Source organism: Ornithodoros turicata, chromosome 1, assembly GCF_037126465.1.
Source record: "Ornithodoros turicata isolate Travis chromosome 1, ASM3712646v1, whole genome shotgun sequence".
Classification (NCBI taxonomy): Eukaryota; Metazoa; Arthropoda; class Arachnida; order Ixodida; family Argasidae; genus Ornithodoros; species Ornithodoros turicata.
In genome coordinates this window covers 228939876-228956409 of record NC_088201.1, presented here as the reverse complement: position 1 = coordinate 228956409, position 16534 = coordinate 228939876, and positions in this window count along the sequence as shown.

Here is a 16534-nt window from a genome sequence, read left to right as displayed (position 1 = left end):
AGAAGAAAAGGAAAGGAAAAGGAGTTAAGAACAAAGGAGATCAGGTAAGGACAGGAAGAACACAAAACTAAAACTGAAAAGTCACACACACAGTGATGGGATTGCCAAGATGGGATTGTGCCCTTGTTGGGCGTTTTTCATGGATCGAGGGGTCAGTGGTCTTCCAGAAGACATGAATCACTGTCACCACTTTCGATAAAGCTGCTTGGGGGAAGACACTAGGAAGGTCAGTCTACTCGAATGTGGACGCGTCCCTGTTTCGCGTTCTTCATGCACTGGCAGGGTAGTGCTGTTCCAGAGACACTGTCGAGGCTTTCATTAAAACTGGTGTATGGGGAAAATACCAGGAAAAGTAGTCATCAGATAAGCCGCAGAGCGCCCGCGAGAAAAAAAAAACCGCGCATAAGTCGCGGCTAATACGCATGAAATTACGGTACTCCTGCTCGTCTTCCCATTATTTTTGTACTACATAGTAACTCGGATTTTCGACATCGCCTTTTGATCTGTTCTGTTGTAGTCTCATGAAAATCCATGCTATTGTGGTAAGTCCTGTGTTGTCCAGTCTCTTGTTGTCCAGATATATTTTACATCCTGTTGACCATAAAAGAGTAGCAGCAAGGTATCACTTCCTCAAGGGTCCGTCCGACGACCCCCATGGGGCTTTCGGGCTAACCTAAGCAACCCACGGTTGCTCTTTACATATGATATTGCGTCGGGCCCATCTCTTGCTTCATCGTTTCTAGGTTTTACAGAATTATTTAATTATTAATTAAATTATTAATTTACAGAACTCACATCCTTCACCACCCACTGATATTAAACACACTTTCGAATTCTTTCTGTGTCGCAATTCCTGATCGTGTCGCGCTAGCACCTCATCCTAACCTTCAATGACGGTCTCCTTGACGACCACCCCAAGTACACATCGCAGGTTCGAACCCACCACCTCGCAATCTTCAATATGACCTTGGATATTCGCCTCTCCAACAACCTATGGAGGCGCGGTCGCGTCCTTCCTCAAGATGGCGGAGAGAAGAATGGTTGCCGATCACATGGGGTGGCATCCAGTGCATTGCTACGTAGACGAAAGCGTGCTGGGCGAACGCAATGCACCCTGGACAGGTCTTGGTCGCACGTCACAGCAGACGTCAAGACACACGTGACCTTAAAGATGGCGGCGCCCGTAATCGGCGGCCGAAGCGTTTGTAAACAATGCGGTTGTTGTTTCTGCGCGTCGTTTTAGATGGCTTTCGATCACAGTAATTATTTTTATCCGATAATCACGCAGTAAGACGCGCAGTTTTGCAGATAAGGCCTCGTACTGTTGACGACTTCCAGAGATGTGATGACGACCGCGCGTTAAGACTCACTGAACCGATGCGATGTACTTAAACTAAGGAGAACTGGGCTACCACGTTTCGGAAGAAGCACCGCATAGTTTACGCTGGGAAAATACGTTCACCTCTTGGCGTTATGACGACGGAAATATGTCAGTATGCGGCAAAACGACATGTAAACAAAGTCACATGATCTCAAAATGACGTCTTCTATGACGTGCGACCAGGACCAGATGGTAGGTTTGCTAAAAGCAACCGCTTGAGGGTAGTTACAACAATGGCGGGTTTGTGTCGCCCCTGTGTTGCCGAGGAATAAATCGCCCTGCTTCAAAAATTGTACAAGTAAGGCGACTCGCACATGGTTTCTTGCTGTGTTCGTTGTTTTCGTTCACACCGCTTCTGCTATGGTACCTTTTTTCCTCTTCCCCTTCTCGACATTGAATATTCTTCCCCGCAGTAGTTTTGCACTGCAGAATTCAGCAGTACCAAGGGCGGATCTAGAGGGAGGGTCAGGATGTCCTGATCCCCTCCTCAATTTTTGTTTTCACATAGTGTTTAATTGACCTATACCGTATATCTACCGTGCTGGCATATGCTGGACCCCCCTCTCAGAAAAATCTTGGATCCGCCCCTGAGCAGTACTGTTGCTGTTTGAGTTGTGTAAGTCGTGAAACTCCATCGCACACGAAAGGAAGTTGCGGCAGTTTCGGGTCGGCGCCAAATACTATACCAGTCGCCTGCTGTTCCTATAATTTATTGACTGCTTCTGCTGGCGTCCGCTAGGTGGCGAGCAGCCAGCTAGACAGGCCAACTTTCATCGGCTCCGGAGAGCGCTTGAGTGGCGCGTATTGACTCTTCAGTTTCGGTCACGTGTGGTTTTGTAAGCTATGCTCCAATTTTCCAGAAGGTGGTGAAAGCTAACCCCCTCCAATCCTGCAACGGTCCTGCGCCCAGAACGGACCCGCGATCTTGGGCTTAGCAGACCACAACGCCATCAGGTGAGCGTCGAAAGATGACGAGATTGCCGGTGACAAGAGCATACCTTCAAAAGGAACCGCCAAAAGGCAGACTGACAGGTTATCTTGCCGGCGTAGTTGAACACTTGTTGCTTGTAAGCCCAACACACGGTATACACGTCACAGGGAAGGCGTAATATATAGGAATGAACCTTTTTCATAACGGCCTATGCGCATGTGTATGACCTTGAAGCGCCGGAGAGGGTTACTTCCGTCTTCACTAGATGGCGCAGTATGGGAACAGTAGGGAGACCGCGCAAACGGCGCAAGAATTGTCGGTTCCATTCAGGACCGGTGTTGCCCTTGGTGCTAGCCAAGTGGATTTGTTTTAACGTGTTCCGAGCATGGTCCGCCGGAGAGCCCCTAGGGTACGAGGCATATGCGAAAAAGTTCCATTTGCAAGCGGAGTTGCGGTAGAACCGCTCGGGAAGATGTCTGGCGGAAATAGTCCCCAATTTGTGAAGCAAAAGATGTATGTCCTCGACTACCTTGTAGCTCACGGTGGCTACATAGACGACACGAGGTCGGCTTCTTTTGTTTGTAGACACAGTGTTGTGCGCACGCTGTGTACTTTTGCCACCGTGCTTGGCCTGCCATGCGCAGCTGGGGGCGATTTCAACGCAGTGTTGCCCGTAATTTTCAATTTTCTAAAATCTATGGGCGCAATTGTGACTAAAGTTCTAGCGTAAGAATAATGGAGGCTCAAGCTGTGGAATAGATTTTTTTTTCCGAGATGGCAGCTCTACTGTGTTACAGTACCTTACAGTACCAGTTACCAGTTCTGGTAGTACTGGTACCAGTACCGGTAAAGGAACCCACCAGAGTTGCCGAATGGAGTCACCCGTTCCGTTCCATTTCGATTGCGATGAACGGAGATTTGTGATAATTGCATTCCTTCCAATTCCTCGCAATCAAATGGTCAAAGCCCGCTCCTTGAATTGCTTGGCAACCCCATTCCATTCCTCTAATTCCATTCATAAAAAAACGGGACCGGTAACCGTACTGGGTAGCCGAATAGCGGTAGAGGAAATTGACGGACGGGAAAAGCGCACAGACGAGGTTATTTGGGTCTTGACCGTTTGCAAGTTAGGGGTGAGTGTGCAAAGCGCGCGAGGCCAAGAACCAGGGGGTTGAAACGAAAGCTAGCATGGGGGCGGCCACATCATTCCATTGCACTTCCATTCCTGGCTCTGACAAATCTGCAATGCGTCCGGAACCATTCCAACTCCGGAGTGGTAACGCCGCAACCCCAGAAGGCGCACGTGGGTTCTCTTAAAATATAGATACGTGGCACTCCGGTTCAGTATGCGTCCCGTTCCGGCCCTCTCGTTATATGTTTTGATTTATACTCAATCTCTCGCAGAATGATAGAATGAAAGGAACAAGGAAAGGTTGGTAGCGTCCCGATGTCGCTGTATTCTGAAAGAGAAATTACCCCGAGAAGGCGGAACGAAACGTTACCATGAGTTTACCAGCCTTACCAGCACATGGGTGTAACTTTAAAATAACTTTCTAACTCTAAACTTTCCTACTTTCGGTTTCCGCTGATGAGTCTCATTGATACGTGCGTTTCAATGCGCGCCGCCGCCTCAGCGTTCGCGTTGTCGTCGAGAGGAGCCGGCCGCGCATAGCCGAGCTGCAACGTGCGTTCGTTGTTGCTGCTTCATCAACATTATAGCGGCCATTCTCGCGCTCTCCGTCCAGGTTTACATTGCGAATCATTTCCGCTGCCATCATCAGTCGTCAGAGCGACAGACGTGACACATTGGAACATTTTCCTCCCAGACGCACAGCGCATGCGCTATTTCGATCTGCCTGAAAACAGCGGGAAACATTACTACGCCAAGGCTCGTATACCATTTTCCCGTTCGTGGAGTCCTTCTGTCAATGAAGAGGCTACGCTTCCCGAGTTCTGCATTAAAAAAATGTGGGGTAAGAATCCAGGAACTATAACGAACAGATTTAATGCAGAATGGCTGCACGACTTTCAAGAAGAGGAAGAATCGGCTTCTTCTCAATGGCACGGCGGGCTCCAGGGTCATGTTGCATGCATGAGACTGACACTGAAACTCCGTACAGAAGCAGTGGAAACAGGGTTCAAAACCTAACATAGATACTCGAAAAGCGAACAGACTCAGGACGCTGGAACGAAAGGCTCGAAAACGAAACTGCGGCGCCTCCTCCCGCGTGTTTATTTTCAGCCAGTAGCAGAAGACATTCGAGAGGGCGCTACATTCCAGGAGAATAATCCATTATTGTACACAAAAAGAGCTCCAGAAAAAAGAAGAAGAAAAAACACGTGTTTAGCGGCAGCCAACGAGAAATGCTCATACAAAAGAACAAAGGATCCCCCCCGTGCGGTGTAGCCGCTGCGCTGCGAGGCCCGCCGGTGCCGGAAGAAACCACTTCCGCACCTCCGCAAGAGCACTGATTAGCCGATGAAAAGCTTTCGCGCTTCCACCCTCCGAAGGAGTAGCACGGAGAGGTTATCGAAATCAGGCTGGAAACCCGTTGAAATGAAACGCGTGTGTGCGTCCAAGTGTCCAATACTGGGTGTCTGGGTGTCCAAGTGTCCAATACCGATGCGCCAGTCGAAGAAATTTTTTTTTTACGAGTATCTGTCCGATACCGTCTACAACCTGCGCTGCGCTGCTTTGAAGTCATTAATTGTTTTCGGTTTACATATTTGTGTCACGCCTGGTCGCGGTCAAGCGCGAAAGGACGCTCTTCCACTGTCATGTCCACCAATGAATTACGTCCTTACACCAATTAATTACACCAATGAATTACGTCCTTTCGCGCTTCGCCGCTACGAGCCGCGACAAAAATATGTAAACTGAAACCAATTAACTATACTGCAACAAATGACCCGCTTCGGTGGCAGATTTTTCTCTAAAAGGTGTCCACTGAAGGTCCCAAAAGTGGTAGCACCCATTTTAATGCAGACGGCGCCCTGCATTAGAAGGTACGTTTTTTCACGAAACACATTTGAATTTTTATTTAAACAATGCGCGGCTTCAACTCATGTAAACTCACATGTAAAATAGAACGTACTTCAATTGGGGCACCGGTTCACGAATGCGAGACTCACCTCACAGTAGGTGATGTTTTCATATGACGTCAAACGAACGCGTGTTGGTCGCCATGGGCGTGGTGACTTTTTCGGCGCAGCTTCCGAGATTATCTAGCATTTGCTCGAAAACGAAGCCTTGAATGGTTTTTTGAAATCCGGTCGCGTCCGTAACCTTCGTTTATCCCGAAGACACTTCGTCATTGTCGCTCTCACATTTTCTTTTACGAAAACTGCGGTGGTCGCATTGAATAATAACGCAGTTTTTCATTTTTAAATGCCGCTAGCACGAAAAGTAACTACCAGCGGGAGGAACTTACGAGGATATCAGGTCACTGCCACGTCACGATGTGACGTAGGCGAGAACTCCCGATTCTCAATGTGAATGTGAGTTAAGTTGACCGGATTTCAATCATCCTGTCTTAAATCACGCCTCTCAATAACGATTGTAGTCAACGTCCGAACTGCTGTGTAAATTAGAAAAAAAAAATTAAAAATTCTGGACTTTGGAAAGAAAGCTCGGCACAGGGCTGCCTTCGATAGAGAGTTTATAAAATTTCGCAGCACAGGGAGAGAGCGACGTCTCGAACACTATTATTTTGTACTGCCGTATTCTTTAAGTGTTTATTATTGAAGAGCATCGTAAGGGGCTCATTATTTCATCAGTATGGGGTAGAGTATCACCCCTGGTCATGAAACTCCCCTTTCGCCGCCATCAAAATTATGTTGTTGTTGTTCAAAAGATGGCTAACGAGCAAGCGAGCTGGTGAAGTTGATCCATAATGTAACACCCTGAGACTAAGGAACACAAAGGGACATACACAACACGAAGTGTCAAATACAGCTGAAAACTTGTGTGTCTTTCTTTCCCTCTGCTGTGTGTGTGTGCATTTGTGCTCTGTGAAGTTTTCAGCTGTTTCTGAGACTTCGTGTTGTGTCTGTCCCTTCGTGTTCCCTAGTCTCGGATTTTACATTACGCATAAAGTTGTCGTTGTTTAGTTGTTGAATCTCATGGCATTGGCTAGAAATTCGATCCGTGAAGTGCACGGCCAAGCCGCTGACGTACCGCCTGTAACTCTGACATTTTGTTACCTCCTAATGTTCGTAGCGTTAAATGATGTCGTATTCGTTCCGGTTTATCGACAGGGATTGATATTCGCTTTGGCGCACGAAAATTGTCTTTCACGCATGTCCTCAGCCCTGAATTCGTCCCGGGTCACATCCTGCCAAACCCCTTGTCCCCCCTCCCCCACCCTTTCCTGCTGTCCCCTATCCACCAATCCACGTCTGTACACAGGTCATGGCCAGATTTGCTATGCGGTGCTAACGCGTACCCTTTGAATCTTTTTTTTTTACTTTCGTATTTATTTCCAAAGGAAAAGGGAGGTACAGCAAAAAAGTTGCAGAGGCAGCTTGACAGCAACCGTACCCCCAGATACCAGGGTAACAGCAACAGAAAACACTCTATACAAATCAAGAGCATGTCAATCTACGCAACAAGCATTAAAAATATAATGGCAATGCACCACACGCTGCGCGCGCACATTTTGTACACAGTCTCTCTCTTAAAATCTCCTCTTGTGATTCATGTCAACTACGTACATTAGCAGGCTCTTTCCGTCAATATTGTCATGGTTTTTGCTTTATTTTTTAATTTTTTGTTTGTCATCTCTAAAAAACAAGGAGCAAGGAAACCGTATGGTGTGTCCAATAGCTTTCGCTAGTACAGGCTCATGCCCCGCGGGGTAAACGGAACAGAAAAACAGGTTAGATAAGTAATGCAACAAACAGTTACATTCATGGGTTCAAATGAAACATACATACACAATCAAACATAATAAACATAATAAAACGTCATACATTCATGGGTTTGCGTTTAAAATATACCAAAGTGTGATGCCTGCCGGCCGACAAGGGAAAACCTGACAAAAAAAGAAGAAGAAAAGGAGAAAGAACTGCCTTAGGTTCGACATAATTTAATTCGAAGAAGTTTAATTAAATTCTTTTTTTTCCTTCTTGTAGAACGCATGTTGCGTTTACTGCCGTGGTCTACGTTGTAGTTAATTGCACGTACGTACCGCAGCATGCCACGGGAGCAGGATTCCGAAGCGAGCCGAAAACCTGAACCGAAAACAAAGAAAAAAAATACATCGGAATGGGGGAAAAAAAAAAAGAGAAACACTGTCAAGGAGCCTGCGAAGAAGGAATCACACACGTAACATGAAAAACGGTTAGGAGCAACTAAGATTTATTTGAACAAGAACTTTCGTGCAAGGGACTGCACTTCTTCAGGTTACAAAACTAAGTGCGACACAAGTATATATAACCCAAGAGAACAGATACAATAAAACAGGTTTGAAAAGAAAAAAAAAAAACACGTTATTTTTGGGCGAACCGGAACAAAATTTTATTCTGCGGAGGGAAACCGATAATACGTTTTCGGTTTACGGTTCAAACTGAAAATTGATCTATTTGGCTCTCTGTACATAACAAGTGACCTCAAGCGCACAATGCTGGCATCCATCGGTGTTTGGGTAAAAAACTACAGAAACCTCACACTACAACAATGTGTCAGAGCGCAAGACGGGCTCCTTGTTTTTGTCTATAAGTAAACATGGTAAGACCTTGTAACTTCTCTCTCTACATGAGAGAAATATATGTTCTCAGGTTCGAACAACATAGAAAAGGGCAAATACATACAGAGCCTCAAATCCAGAAGCGGTAACCCAGAAGATGTGGGTTCGAATCCTACAGCTGGCTAACCTTTTCAGTGACGTCCATCTTTCATCGTTAATTTCTCTCTTTATTTCTCTCTCTGTTGGAAATAATGAAGGGGATTATTTTCGCTGCAATCAATTCTCTTTACATCATGTAAAACTGAGTCAGTTCGAACCGGATTCGAACCGTTATTCTTGTAACTGAACTGAAACTGAACCGTTTTGTTTTAAAATGAAACGAAAAACCGGCACTAGGAATGCTTTCGGTTCGACATCCTGGACGGGCGCAGTGCATTACAGAGTAATGTACTACCGCTAATGCATTGCTTTTGAGTAATGCGTTACTAATGCAATAGTAATGAATTATTTCGCCAGAAAGTAATGATTAATGATAATGCATTACATTTCGAATGAACAATGCAGGGTGGCACTACGCATTACTTTCGCCGAATGTTCATTTCTCGACGTGAAGGTTGAGAACATTCATATTTTTTTCGACCTGTCATTAACAATGAGGACAGGACAACAGAGACCGAGCAGAGCTGAGCCTGCGGAAATCCGTAAATACTCAACAGTCGGCGGTGTGTGTCCACATCGGCGTCCACATGGTGATACCACCTTTCTTCATGTACGCATTTAGGGTAAAGCAGAAACTCCGGAACAGAAACATATCCTCTATGCAGGTAACGAGTGACAAGCCCAGTACAGAGACTGGCTGTTTTGGTGAGTATTAGAGTCAGGGGATAGCTGCTGGACGAGTGTTCCGTATATTAGGACAAAACATGTCCTGTAGTGTGACATGTAGTATGACATGCTGTAGCATATGTTTTGTCATATACTATATACTGAACAGTCGTCCAGAGGAAGACAGAATTCCCGCGTTGTAATGTATGAAAAGTCTCTTCATTGTCGATAATGCATCTGTAGATAATGTCGGTAAGGCATTTGGTGATTCTACGCTGCAATCCGGGCTCAACAGCGGAACTTACACATTATCTCTTCACTTAAAAAGGGAAGAAAAAAAAGGAAAAGACAACAGGGTCGTTCCACGCCAAATGATCCAAAGGTCCTGTTCGACCCTCCGCACTTCTGGACCAAAAAATTATCGTGGATACCCTATGGCATTAGTAGACATTTCCCAAAGTCTTACTGGGAAATATTGAGCCCCTGTCATTTTACACGGGGTCAAAGTTTTCGGTAAGCACCAAAACCATAGTATGCTTGAAATAATCGGGCGCGTGCATCGCTCGCGTTACACGCATAATTATGGTGCTGAAACAGACGACTGGGTTCGGAAAATGCGCTGAAGGAGGAATTTTTGGGAAATTTCAACTGTTAGTGCCCTAAAACGCCCCGGCTATCGGTGCTTTTTCTTGCGACTTTGCGTTTTTTTTTAATATACTTTCCATAACAGCTGGTATTCTTGAAAACCTTGTGGCCGTTCACGGGGACCCATTCTACAAGTCTGCTGGTTTTCAAAGCCGTCAATGCAGTAGTTTTTGCCATAATACACCTTAAACCTGATGACTTTTGCAAAGTTTGACGTGTTTATGGCCAATTTTGAAAAACTGAAAACAAAAAAACTGAAGAGGTACTTTTTGATAAGCGCGAGAAAATATTTTTTTCGATGAACATACTACGCGGAGGCGCACGCACTCACCGGTGGAGGGAGAGCGTTGGTGAGCATCGCGGTCCAGGCGCGCAACAACGCGACAGCTCAGATACGCCGCTGCTTGTCGCACGATGCCAAAAACGATAATTTGGACTTGTGGGCACCGGTCTAGTGCATGCACAAGCTACTGCCAATGTCGCAACAGGTAAGGAAACTGCCTCCTCCAGTACAGCAACGCGAGTGGATAATTTGCATAACAAACCCGACCGAAGCATATAGCCGCGTGACAGCATTTTTGCTTACACCTTTATTTTATGATTTTCATACCAGTTGTACAAAAGCAAAACGTCTGCAACGGAAATAAATGGCCCTTGCTCAGTACACTACCACGGTGAAGGCGCTGAAGATTATGTACAGTACTTGATTCAGTATATGGCGGATCCGCGTTTCCGGCATGTTCTTTGAACATCCGGAATACCTGATGCTGTTGGAAATGGATGTTGTCTTCACGGTGATTTCAGTGCGGCTAATGGGTTCGAAGAGGTGAAACCTCCCTCTTTCACGCACGGCCCTTGCGCTGTCGTAGCGATTCTTGAATGCCCCTTGCTGCCGCACTACCTGTTCCTCCAGCACCCAGATCTATGTAATGGCGTAGAGACTTGCATCTGCCCAGCTGTACAGATCCGCGGGTCTGAGTATGTGACTTTCTAAGGGCCTCTAAATGCTGGCTTTAGTAGCAAGCCTCTTCAGAGTCCCAGCTCCATCGCACGGCCCTTTTCCATGTGAGGTCGCATAGAAGTGCCATGACGCACTTATGCTGAAATACGAGTAGTGGTGACAGTGGTTGACGAAACCTTTTTTTTCTTTTTTTTTTTTGTATTTCGAATTTGCGCCGTCCGTGAAGTAGCGAAGTTTATTTACGTGGGGATAGTCTGCTCTTATTGTGCGTGTGAGCTCTGTCTGAAAGGTATGGAGCACGGCATTATCGTGCCGTAAGCAATCTGATATCACAACGAATGTACGGTGACGCAAGTTCATGTCACCAGGGAAGCGGTTACAAAATACCATCGAATGAATGATGGCCTGTCCTTGATCCCAATAGAAAGATAGGGGAGTGTCCTGTACGACAAAGTTGTAGTTTTCGGCAAAATCGATTAGGATGACACCATTAGGATTCAGTAGGAAGCGAATTGTTTAGATTCCGAAGGAACTCTGATTGTTGCTTTGCCGCGCAGTGGTGGTATTTCAGTGATGCCAATTAATGCGTCAAGTGATCGACAAAGCCGTCCCGGAGAGTCTTTTCTGTCCGCCGCAGAGCAATGAAACGTAGGACACCTATGCTCACGTGTCGTTGGGATTTGCATTCCAGAGGGAGTTGTATATCCCCTAGAGCCGCTATCTACAAATCTTACCATATCTTTACGTTTTACAAGCGCAATAAACTGGCGGCATATGAAAAGCTGACCAACGTCACGTAGAGCCTGTGGCGTGCTGCCCCCTGCACCGCAGGCTACTGTCAATGGGGGACCAGGAAAACAACCCTTTTCCACTGATAAATTTTCAACTTTGTAGACTACGTATATAATGCACGCAACTATGGGACGTCATATTGGGTTCCTTGCGCATACTGGGGTACTGAGCAGGACCACTTAGTTGGGTTGCAGACGTTTTGCTTTTGTATAACTCGTAACAAAATGATAAGACATACGTGTAAGCAAAAATGCTTTCACGCGGCTATACGCTTCGCTCGGATTTGCAATGCAAAGTATCCATCTCGCGTTGCTATACACTGTAAACTGAAAAACACCCCTATGGGTGTAAATGGCTTGTCCTATAACTGACACCTCTTTTTACACCATATGGTCTTAGAACACCCTTTTAAGAGGGTGTATTCTGTGTAAGACACCCTTTGAAAAGGTGCTTTTCCTTGAAAATGCTTTCTTTTGCACCCTTTAAACACCCTTTTAGGAGGGTGTTTAACAACTTTACACCCTCCTAGAAGGTGTTTAAAGGGTGCAAAAGAAAGCATTTTCAAGGAAAAGCACCCTTTCAAATGGTGTCTTACACAGAATACACCCTCTGAAAGGGGTGTTGTAAGACCATATGGTGTAAAAAGAGGTGTCAGTTATAGGACAAGCCATTTACACCCATAAGGGTGTTTTTCAGTTTACAGTGTACTGGTGGAAGCATGTTTGCTTAATTGTTGTCACATTGGCAGTAGCTTGCGCATGCAATAGCCCGGTGCCCACAAGTCCAAAATATCGTTTTTGGCACCGTGCGACAAGCAGCGGCGTATCTGAGTTGTCGCGTTGAAGCGCACCTGGACCGCGATGCTCACTAACACTCTTCCTCCACCGGTGAGTGCGTGCGCCTCCGCGTAGTATGTTCAGCGAAAAAAATATTTTCTCGCGCTTATCAAAAAGTACCTCTTCAGTTTTTTTATATGTTTTGGCCGAGGGTTTCCTTTACCTAATGTATAGCAAATGACTGTTCTATAACGGCCGCTTCCTTTTCAAAATTGGCCATAAACACGTCAAACTTTACGAAAATCGCCATGTTTAAGGTGTACTATGGCAAAAACTACTACATTGACGGCTTTGAAAACCAGCAGGCTTGTAGAATGGGTCCTCGTGAACGGCCACAAGGTTTTCAAGAATTCCAGCTGTTATGGAAAGTACATTTTAGAAAACGCGAAGTCTCAAGAAAAAACGCCGATAGCCGGGGCGTTTTAGGGCACTAAAAATTGGAATTTCCCAAAAATTCCTCCTTCAAACCCAGTTGTCTGTTTCAGCATTATAATTATGCGTGTAACGCGAGCGATGCACTCGCCCAATTATTTCAAGCATACTATGGTTTTGGTGCTTACCGAAAACTTTGACCCCGTGCAAAATGACAGGGGCTCAATATTTCCCAGTAAAACTTTGGGAAATGTCTATTAATGCCATAGGGAATCCACGATATTTTTTTTTTTTGTCCAGAAGTGCGGGTTATCGAGCAGGACCTTTGGATCATTTGGAGTGGAATGACCCAACAACATCGTCAGTAGAGTCCACAGCGGAGGCAACATAAATACAAATGTAAATACAGATTTTGCCCTTGCGACTAATTTGAATACTTGGATTGTTAAACAGCTTTCGCGGCGCACGGGCTTCAGACTGTTGACCAGAAGCCCTATATACAACCCGATGAGCCTACGAAATTTCGAATACATGCGTACCTGTTGATGCTTTTTGAGGTTGGAAGATTATATGACACTAATCGAGCGTGTCTTCTATGACGGGGTACGGATGAAAACTTCGAGCATCGACCTCTAATAGTCTGCAATATCTCAGCTATATAGTTTTGCCTACCACTCTCATTTCTGCAGGGACTTAGCGACACCGATTTGAGGGATACTGCATGTGGCTATTGTCCATGACAAAGAAAGCAAGGATGGAAACTCATGCGTGCAGTGTTCGAGCCTTATGGCCTAAATAAGTGTATTGCCATAGTAATGCCATTACTTGATAAAAGGAATAGAATTACTAATGCGCTACCAACCTCGAAAATGTAATGAGTAAAACAGTGCATTACTTGACGTAAAAGTAACGAGTAATAATGGTAATGCATTACAGGTTAAAATTAATTTTCCCACCTCTGCCACGGGGCACTGACACGTCGCTCTCCTCTAAAACGGTGTTCCGTCGATAACATTTTTCTTTTCCCAGTTTAATACCCCTGTCAGACGGCATGCTCGAAGGACTTCGGGGAATTTTCATTTGCAAAAAATGACCTCTGACAGCCGTGTCAGACGGCAGCTCAAAGGACCTTTCTAAGAAATGACCATCAACGCGAAAGGAGACCCCCAACGACATTTTAGGAGCAAAAAGGAGCAATCTCGACAACAGTGTTATGCCATTGTACCCTCGCTACCTTCGCAGCTGAGTGTAGGAAAACCTATAAAATGCGGATAATGGAGTGAAACTGTGTAACCGTATTTAGATCCTATTTAGATAAGTGTATATGGATTCTGCATCTTGATTTGTGGCGCACAGACCAACTTCAAATTTCCACAGCAGACAGGGAAAACGAAACCGAAAAAGGGAGCCGGTGAGGGCAGTCAGTTGAGGAGCATTCCTTTCCCTCCTGTCTGGCAGGCGCCCCCGAACAAAGGTCATTTGAGAGGCCGAAGGCCATTTCTCGCAATTGACATTTGAAATGCTGTCTGACTAAGGTATAACTCAGCACCTTTTTATTTGAACAAACACTGCTTCCGTTGTGTGCAAATCAAAGGCACACACACACTAAAAAAAATCAAACAAGACCTAGAACCCTATCGCAAACACAGCTGTCAAAGAACTGACACGGATGAAACCGCGGGAAGTCACTACCTTCCTCCAGACATCCTTTAAACATCCTTTCCAAACTTAGAATCCGGGACGTAGGAAGCGCAAGAGACTCAGACATCCGTCATACGGATTGCCGTATATACCTTTGAATGATAGCCTGCTAGACTTCGACAGGTTTATCCGAAAAGTTGCTACAAGCGGGTCAAAGATTACTCAGTGAGGGCAAAGATTACTGGCGATGCAAGGATGGGCGGCATGAGTGCATGCGAGTGCACTTCTATCTTGCATCACAAACAACAAACAGATCAGGTGCACAAATTATAATGACACGTGACGTCAGCAGCTCCCTTCTGACGGAAGAAACCCTGCAGGTGTGTGTACCAGAGCGCGTTCCCGCAATCCTACGCGAGTAATATAGGGAAACAGATATGTGATTAACATACGCCTAGCTCATGTGTTAGCCATGGCGACAGAGATTTGTCGAAACCTCCCTACACCGCCCAACACTCCCTAGCTTTTTTTTTCCAATGCACGCGCTACGGACTGGGGTGGGCTGGTGGGGGGGCTAGTGACATTTCAGCTCTTTAGATGTATTAGTGCAATTACACACCAAGCAGTCACATCGTGGCTGCGATAATGGCCCTCCCATTCTGTCAATTTCAATTTCAATTTATTGGTTTAGCTCTTCTGTCCCGCCATGTAATGTACATTACATGGTGGGACAGCAGAGCTAAAAGTTACCGGAAGCAACTTGACGAGGCTCTGCCGCCCAAAGTTTTTTTTCTCCACTTCTCCACTCTCCTCTCTTTCTCCACTTCTTCTTTCCTTTGTGTTTTTATAATGAATGGCCCTTCCCGAATATTTCCCAAAACCTCTACCCGAGAAACGTCATCATGACATTGGTAGACAGACTGTAACCGAAACAGATCGGAAGGGAGAAGGGCCTGGTTCCACGAACGGACACTTGTTCGCTGCCTCCTATGAAAGAAAACTAGTACCGAAGGTCGCGACCCTTTCAGGGGCTTTCGTTTTTTTTTTTTCGTTTTTCAGGGGCACGTGGCTTTCGGGCGCGACCTTGTTCGCCTCTAGCTTCGAACTCAACTCTACCAAATTGGTGGCGCTGTCGAACACTATGACGTCATTTGTTTACAAACAGGGAGAGGTCTATTCTGCACCGTGGTTGTGGTGATGGATAAACGATTGCACGTACGGCAATGACGGCAGAAGTGTCGCGGCACACAACAACGAAACACGTAATACTTGACACAAATGTGGCATCTCCCTGACGCTGTAATAAAACTTCGGGAAACAAGATGATGCGATAAATAAATCCGTGCACATCAAACACGCCATTGACAACGACGGATATCAAAGGGAACCACAACACTCACTGCATAAACAACACCGCTGCAAGGAAACCGCCGGAAACGCGCGTAGCTTTCCATGTAATGTAAAGACCGCACTTTTTTGACTCTCATATGTAAAAGAGGATGGCGAGAAAAGTAATTCTTTTACGTATTTCGTCAGAGCTGGACTTCACTTGGACAAGCGGAATACCATTTCTGTCGTTTACTGGTAACGACCAAAAAAAGATATTCTTTTCCAAATCACTGACTTCACGTTCACGTTCACGAGAGGGCAATTTTTATCACATCTTTTATGAGGCCATTATCATAATATAACGGTAACTGGAAAGAGAGCGTGCGTTTTCAGCTACGCAAAAATCGTCAAACTGAGCTGAAGCATCTTAGGGCCGAAACGGTCACCTTGCTTTTCGTGTTAATATGTGTACATACCTTCGCATGACCACTTTATGAATGAGCAAATTAGAATGGTGCAGGCGAGCTGCTGTACTGTATGTAAACAGGTAACATTTCCTGACGCTCAAGGACATGTTACCTATTTGCACCTTACGCTCCACTACTTATACCGGTTGCTAACTGATCATCTGCACGACGGCGACGACGACGACAAACCAGCAGATATACTGTAAATGGACGACGAATATGTCTACTATGTTAATGGCCCTCTTTGTGTGCCGACAACGGCAAGCCCTATCGCCATCACCACCACCACCACCCTCTTTGTGTGTGTGTGTGTGTGTGGCTTTCTTCTTTTTCCTTTTTAATGCCGCTTGATCATTTTTAGGTTGTTTTTTCTATTTTCTTTTCTATTCACGAATACCGCAGTAGCCTGACCCGATTTTGCCGGGTGTTACATCTCCATATTTTTTATACCTCAATCAGTCAGAAATCAATCGTGTATACTGAGCATAGTGAAGCGAATATCCGCGTCGATGTATACTTTATTGATGACAATTCGGGTGGACTCATCAACGGCATGAGTGGGAGACAGTGGGTCATACAAAAATCCCAAGCACGAGGGGATTACGAGAAATTTGGGGGTCATTGTATAGTTACGTCATAACGGCTTAACGTGTCGTTAAAGACAGGG